The sequence below is a fragment of the Suncus etruscus genome, chromosome 12 (genome assembly GCF_024139225.1).
Source record: "Suncus etruscus isolate mSunEtr1 chromosome 12, mSunEtr1.pri.cur, whole genome shotgun sequence".
NCBI lineage: Eukaryota > Metazoa > Chordata > Mammalia > Eulipotyphla > Soricidae > Suncus > Suncus etruscus.
In genome coordinates this window covers 44,758,291-44,766,777 of record NC_064859.1, presented here as the reverse complement: position 1 = coordinate 44,766,777, position 8,487 = coordinate 44,758,291, and the positions used below count along the sequence as shown (strand labels likewise).

Here is an 8,487-nt window from a genome sequence, read left to right as displayed (position 1 = left end):
TGCAAAGCAAACACCTTATCAAAAGTTCTATTGCTCTGGCCCTGAGAAGAATTATTTTGAATAATATCTTTATGTAAGCATCATGATTACAAACATGTGTGCAGTTAGATTTCATTCATTAAAAAAAAAACCCTTTCACTAGTGCAACATTCCCTCCATCAATGCTCCCTATCTCCAGCCTTCCCCATCCCCTGTGAAGATTTTTTTTGTTTGTTTGTTTTTGGGCCACACCGGGTGACGCTGAGGGGTTCCTCCTGGCTATGTGCTCAGAAGTCACTCCTGGCTTGGGGGACCATATGGGATGCCGGGGGATCGAACCACGGTCCATCCAAGGTCCGTCCAAGGCTAGCGCAGGCAGGCAGACACCTTACCTCTAGCGCCACAGTCCAGCCCCAAGATTTTAAACAGACAAATAAGCATTGTTCCACATTTAAAGACAACAAATAAATGTTATTTCTTAAGAGAAATAGTGACAAATTTGTTATGAGTTTATAAGGTAAATTATGTTTATTTCTTACAAATTTTTTTATTTAAAATATATAATTATTTTTGATTATTTATTTTTAACAGAGAATTTTGGAAATAATAAACAGTTTATAAAAGTGAAAAATCATCCCTGAGTTTTGTTATAGTTATGAGTGATTAATTATTATACTTATTATAGAATTTTATTTTGATATTTTCCCATGGTGATACTAAAAAATGTATGAACATATGCTTAACAAATAGAATAGTTTGCCAGGAAGAACAGATAAGATAAATTAGAATTTAGCCATTAAAATTAAAGAGAGTGGGTTTAAAGAAAAAAATAGTTGGTTTCGGGGCCTAAGCAGACAATTTATGTTCTGACATATTATTTGAATTGAAGAAATTTTGGGTGAGGATTGGCAAATATGGATAGTAGAGACGAAAGCAGCAAATAAAAGTAACTGGTAGACTTTAAAAATATTTATTTAGAGACCTGAGAGATAGCACAGCGGTAGTGCCTTTGCCCTGCACACAGTCGATTCAGGACGAATGGTGGTTCAAATCCTGGCATCCCATATGGTCCCCTGCCAGTAGTGATTTCTGAGCACAGAGCCAGGAGTAAGCCCTAAGCACTGCCAGGTGTGGCCCATAAACCAACCAACCAACGAACAAAAAACTATTTAATCCCGGCATCTCATTTGGCCCTCTGTTCTTGCCAGGAGCAATTTCTGAGCAAAGAGCCAGGAGTAACTCCTGAGTGCTGCCGGGTGTGACCAAAACCAAAATTAAACAAACAAAACTATTTAAATACCTTGGCTTTTATAATAATACTATAAGAAGATTACTAAGCATATATATATATATATATATATATATATATATATATATATATATATATATTCCAAAGTACTTATTTTGTTTTCTTTTTTTTCTGGTTTTTGTTCCACACCTGGTGATGCATATCCGTGGATCGAACCCAGAACTGTCCTGGGTCAGCCGTGTGCAAGGCAAAATGCCCTACCACTGTGCTATCGGTCTGGCCCACTTTTTTGTTTTCTTTGGGTAGATTACTATAAATGAAACAACAGTATTTTGGATGTGTTGCTTTAAATATATATATTTTGAGATTTTTCATAGTTACTAAACACATTTGCATTCTCACCTACTATACTCCTTGTATATATGTATATCTGATTACAACATTTTTATTTACTTCAAACCACAAAGCATTAATGTGAGCAAGTTAACAGCAAAATACAGGGGCCGGGAAGGTGGCACTAGAGGTAAGGTGTCTGCCTTACAAGCGCTAGCCAAGGAATGGACCACGGTTCGATCCCCCGGCGTCCCATATGGTCCCCCCACGCCAGGGGCGATTTCTGAGCACATTGCCAGGAGTAACCCCTGAGCGTCAAATGGGTGTGGCCCAAAAACAAAAAACAAAAAAAAAACAAAACAAAAAAAAAACAACAGCAAAATACATAATCAGATATGTATTCCCATTTCATATGTGGAATACAGTCAAGTAAAGCAAGGGAACAGATACAATCAAAGTTTAAAGAAATCCTTGGGTCTTGCTTTTCAAACCTGTCTCTTGATTATGTGCCTTGTTTGCCTATCTCTGTTTCTTTGCTTGCTTATTTTCACTAGAGAGAAGTACATGTTGTCTCTTGAGCACTCACTTTCCTCACTTTATAGCTTTCTAAATAATTTCAATAAAAAATTACCTGAATCACCAAAGGGGGGTGAAAAAATATGGGAAGGGGAGAATAGTGAAGGAAAGGAAAGGTTAGTGAAGATAAAGAAAGGGAAGGGACGGAAGGGAAAATGAGTCTAGGGGATGGGATGGATCAAAGAACTTCTAATATTGCCAATTGTTGAACTATGGATACTAGTGTTGGTGGAGTGAGGGTGGGATACAGAGGAAGAAAAACATCATGGTGTGTTGGGAGGACAATAATCTAAGGTGAAAAATATTTGCATTTTAATGGTAAGTTTGCTGTGATAAAAATATTTTGAAGTATAACAAATTTATACCTCTAAAACATATACAGTCTTATAAAAAGAATTAAGTTTAAAAATTATTTTAAACAACCATCAGACTGATTCATATAATATTTATAAATCAGGCAAATACACAAGGATCAAAATATTAAGTTCAGAAATTCAAACTTATTTATTACAAAAATAATCTAATACTTTTATAAACAATGAATTAAAATGTTTTATATTTACCTGAATATATTAAAATCACTACATAAAAGCATTATATTTTTAGAATAAAAATTAAAAAGTAGAACTAAAAGACAGCACTTAATGTTAAAATAGGACAACCATACAAATAAGTGAAATATTGATTTTCTCCTAATGTTAGAAAATTGTCAAGTAAGTTTTATTTCATAACCTCTACTCAGTGTTAACTAGTGGTCCTATCCACTTCAATAAGTCAAGAGTAATAAATGACATAAATTATCTTTATTGTAGATGATATGAAATAAAAGTATAAAGGACTTTATGCTGAATCTACTAGTTTTAATAAAAAATCAGCCCCAGAACACCAAAACAAGTTAATATAAAAATCAGTTTCTATATAATCAAATAAATATTATAAAAATCCCACAAATAGTTGAATAGAAATAAATTTAAACACACATACATAACATTTTATTTACTTCAAACCACAAAATATTAATGTGAGAAAGGTTTTTTTTTTTTTTTGTGGTTTTTGGGTCACACCCGGCAGTGCTCAGGGGTTATTCCTGGCTCCAGGCTTAGAAATTGCTCCTGGCAGGCACTGGGGACCATATGGGGCGCCGGGATTCAAACCAATGACCTCCTGCATGAAGGGCAAACGCCTTACCTTCATGCTATCTCTCCGGCCCCTAATGTGAGAAAGTTAACAGCAAAATAAATGAATATAATGATACATGATTATAATGTATATGTATATACATATGTATAATATATAATGTATATGTATATAGGTGATGTATTGTGGGGAGCCGAACTGATGGATACTAGAACAAAGGTGCCTCAGAAATCCCTGACCTTGTTACCCACGTGACCAGAGACACCCATGCCCTGAGGACAAAGGAAATAGACAAATACTAAAGTAAATTCAAAGCAGCCCAATACATCCAGCCAGAAAGAAAATTATATAGCAACTTGTCTTTGTGTTAGCAAAAGATTAATTTTATTACAGCTGATGTTTTATTTATGCTTGCTGAGTAAAATTTATAAGACCCTGTTTGGATCTTGTGCTTTCAGTATAAACATGTGCTCAGGTCTACCTTTTTACCCCTCCCTATTACCTGCCCCCAGCTTATGCTAATAAGTGCTTGCAATTGTAATTGGTGGAAAACCTGTAACACCCCCTGATGTATTTCGCCCTTAAAAGCTGATCTCCCCGGCAATAAACCCCTTTTGAACAGCATGCGTTGTCTTGAGGATTTTTCTTACTAACTTCTTAAGTTCTCTTCACAGATCGGGCCTGCTCGAGTAAACCCACAAATTACTAGCGACCTTCATTCCCACACCCCCGCGGGTCGGGGGTCCCCCACAGAAGGTTGCAATGTATGATGATTATATTTTTATAATGCCTATTTCTCACAACTAGGTTTTTAGAATCAATGTAATTCAAATAAAATCAGATAAAAAATTTTAAGAAATTAGTTTATAATGTACATAGTGATAGAATATCCATAACTTCTCAAAATACAAAAACAAAATGTTTAGGAGCCTCATAATACTAAGTTAGGTGTAAATTTTATCTTTAATTTAGAAAATATTATTTTATTTTTATTAAACAACTTTAGTAATTAAAATGGTCTGGTGTTTGTTGAGTTTTACATCAATGAAAGAGATGACAGAATTAAATAAATGGATAAAGAATACAGTTTTGACACAGTTGTAAATTAGAACAAAGGCACAGACTACAGGAACTACAAGAAATAATAAAGCCAGATATTGATAACATTGTTAATAATTATGAATTATGGATCTAAATGTAAAATAAAAATGTCTAGTAATGAAAAAACACATCAACATCTTATAATAAAAGAAACTGGACACAATGCAAAAAAATAAAATAAATAAAATTGTATTAATGTGATCATCAAATATATTTCTTTTCTCTTTAAAATATGGAACGTTTCACGAATTTGCATATCATCCTTGCGCAGGGGCCATGCTAATCTTCTCTGTATCGTTCCAATTTTAGTATATGTGCTACCAAAGTGAGCACATCAAATATATTTCTACAATAAAAATTAATGGCAAATTTCAGACTTGAAAAAGTATTGATAATAAATCTAATGTAGTTCACTATTTGTTTAACTATTGGATTTGTGTTCTTTTTGGTGGAGTCTTACCATTCTAGGGCATGCTCAAGGCTTATGGTACAATGTGGAATGTGAAGAATAGAACCCAAGTTGACAATGTACAAAGGATGCCCCATCATACTATATTATTTCTCACCCTGTTTCAGATTCTGAAGTTTTAGCTACTCACAGTCAATGTCAGTCTGAAAATATTACATACTCTATAAACAGAAATATACAGATACTTATAGATACTGACAGAAAGTACTATATATTTTCTTACATAATTTTATCTATTATGCAATATTTATTACATAATATCACAATATGACACGATATTGTAAAATTCTATTTATTGTAATTTTTATCATTAACTTCTTAATTTTTCTAATTAATTAAATATTATAATATACATATTTATGAGCCTTGATATTATGGGGTTTAAGGTATTTATTAGTGATTTGGGAATATATCTTTATGAATATGAATATTTATATTAAATAAAACCCTCATTTTAAGCCCTCATATTTTGATTATATACAAAAACTTTTTCTTTAGCTTTTAATAGGTAATAAAAATAGGAGAAATTTTCCATAAACGAAGACAACTGGTGGGTAAATAAATATGAGCAAAAATACTTGATATCATTAGTCATCAGGGAGCTACCATGTAAATTAAATATGATATATTCCTAAAACTTCTTATAATTCCTAAAATTAAAAAGATTAAGCCAAATGTAGGAAAATACCAAACAAACTCAACTCTATAAATCACAGATTCAAAAGTAATTGAGTAGTTCATTGTAACTTAGCATCCACCTACCCAGAAATGTTCTGTCTCATGAAATATCTACAAGATCTAAATCAAAGGCAGAAAGTTTGTTGGGGAGAAACCGTTTATGGAGAATTCACTTTAAGAGAGTGTAAAAGTATAAAATATATTTATTGGGTCTTAGTTTTCATATGTGTGTATATTACACAATAAACATAAAATATTCACTAACGAACCTCACACAACTTTTTCATATATCATAGGTTTTCTAGAAAACTAATTATTGTTCATATTAAAATTAAAAGTTCAAACATCTTACTATCAGACATTAAATTCCTATGATTTTCTTATTAATTAGCTTTGGAGTTGAGAATATAATAGATAAAAATACAATTTTTAGTCAGTCTGTTTCCTTAATATTCAACATGAAAACATAGTACAGGGATAAGGGTATGCTTTGCTTGTGCCAGACATGAGAAAGATCCTCGAATCATATGGATGACTCTAACCTAGAGCTTCGAGGGATAGCCCAGCAGAACTGTCAGACTCTAATAACCCTGAAATTTTAGGCTGGCCAGAATCACATACTTTCTGATCACTGCTTAGTAAATCCACACCATTATTTGAAACATAGGAACTTAAGAAATAGAACCAGGTATAGGGTAACTTGCATTCTGCTCAGCCAGGTTCATTCCCTGGTAATCCCATATAGTTCCTGAGCACTGCCAGAACTAATTTCTAAGTAGGCTAGGAGTAATCCCTAATCTATGCTGCATGTGGCTCAGAAATAACTATATTTTCACAGATAAAATTAATGTTACATGTATAAGTATCTTAAATTCTAATATATTTGAGCAAATATATTGCAATGAAATTAGATGGCCTGTGAGCAACAGTTTACCCCATTCTTACAGAGCTGCTGTTTTTCAAACCATGTCTTTGCGACAGCATGCCAATATATATTTATTAAAAAAACTTATTTTAACAGAAAGGCCTGAACTTAATGTTATCATTTATTTGCTTCAAATACTAAGGGAAAATCTTGTCAGTTAGATAAATTCTTTGTCCCTTAGGACTAACAACTAAATCCTATTCTATAAGTCAACCCAGAGACAGATTTAATTAGAAAAATGCTGAGTTAAAGTTTGAAATCATGTATAATATAAGTCACAATTGGAAGCTTTCAGTCATTCCTATTGGCTGTCTCCATGCTCTGTAAATTTCTCTGAGATGTCCAGATGGCAAACTTCCTACTTTCCTTCACAATGTTTTTCACAATAAAGCTGAAAGAAACAGCACCTCTGTGTGAGTGTGTGTGTGCAAGCTCCTGTGTGGTCATGTGTGTGTATGAGTGTGTGTGTTTGTGTTTTAGTAAGGGACCATTAAGAGTCTTGTTTATCTTGTTTCTTTATATCAAATTTATGACAATAACTGGCATGTTTTTTTGGTGAAAAAAGATACTTAATCAATGTATGTCCGTAACTTTTACTAGCTTCTAAGGATTTGTGCACACATCAAAGCTCAGATTTCCTTAAAATTTTGCCAGTATGTTTCCCTTTAAATAGTACAGATATTTCTGATACAAAGATTTACTTAAATTTATAATTTGTTTTTACTTACTCAATTTTATTTTTAGTTCGGACATTTTAATGGGAACCTATTTATAGAAATAAACTTTTAGAAATAAGTAATATAGAGGGGGAGAGAAAGAAGAGAAAAGAAATAAGTAATATTTTGTCACCTTATTTTATCAGTACTTTTTCATGTTTCATTTGCTTAAAGAACTTTATGAAGTGTTTTATGAAGTTGAGGCTGACAGTTGAACCAAATATAATACTGTAGTATTTTTACCAGTATCACTATCCTTTACCAGTGTTCCAATGTTCTCTCCTGCCTTCTCAACTTCCCTCCTCAACAGGTACATTTTGTTTATTGTAGTTTAGATCTGGTGCTTTCAGTGTTGAATCTGTCATTTAAATATAGAGCTATACGATTCCCTTAAAATAGATATATGAAACCCTTGAGCCCTGCTCCCGATTACATCTCCTTAACATCTTTCTTCCTTCCTTCCTTCCTTCCTTCCTTCCTTCCTTCCTTCCTTCCTTCCTTCCTTCCTTCCTTCCTTCCTTCCTTCCTTCCTTCCTTCCTTCCTTCCTTCCTTCCTTCCTTCCTTCCTCCCTTCCTTCCTTCCTTCCTTCCTTCCTCCCTCCCTCTCTCCCTCCCTCCCTCTCTCTCTTTCTTTCTTTCTCTCTCTTCTCTTTCTCTCTCTCTTCTCTCTTTCTCTCTCTTTCTTTCTTTCTTTCTTCTTCTTTCTTTCTTTCTTTCTTCTTTCTTTCTTTCTTTCTTCTTTTCTTTCTTTTTCTTCTTTTCTTTCTTTCTTTCTTTCTTTCTTTCTTTCTTTCTTTCTTTCTTTCTTTCTTCCTTCCTTCCTTCCTTTCTCTCTCTCTCTCTCTTTCTTTCTCTTTCTTCTTTCTTTCTTTCTTTCTTTCCTTCTTCTCTTTCTTTCTTTCTCTCTCTTTCTTTCTTTCTTCTTTCTTTCTTCTTTCTTTTCTTTCTTTCCTTTCTTTTTTCTTTCTTCCTTCCTTCCTTCTTTCTTTCCTTCCTTCCTTCTTTCTTTCCTTCCTTCCTTCCTTCTTTCTTCCTTCCTTCCTTCCTTCCTTCCTTCCTTCCTTTCCTTCCTTCCTTCCTTCCTTCCTTCCTTCCTTCCTTCCTTCCTTCCTTCCTTCCTTCCTTCCTTCCTTCCTTCCTTCCTTCCTTCCTTCCTTCCTTCCTTTCTTTCTTCTTTCTTTCTTTCTTTCTTTCTTTCTTTCTTCCTATAATAACATCTTTTTTCCTCCTGGGATTTCTTTTGGTTCTATCTTTCTTTTTAAGGATTTACCTTCACTCATTACACTTGTTGCAGTTACTAATTTCCAGAAACATACACACACAT

General features: G+C 33.5%; 1 non-coding gene across 1 annotated transcript; it reads right to left on the bottom strand.

Annotated features, from left to right (window-relative positions):
- Positions 1–4,601: 4,601 nt before the first annotated feature.
- Positions 4,602–4,708, bottom strand: LOC126025030 (U6 spliceosomal RNA). The gene has a single exon (XR_007501081.1). It is a non-coding gene; the product is annotated as a U6 spliceosomal RNA (small nuclear RNA).
- Positions 4,709–8,487: the final 3,779 nt, after the last annotated feature.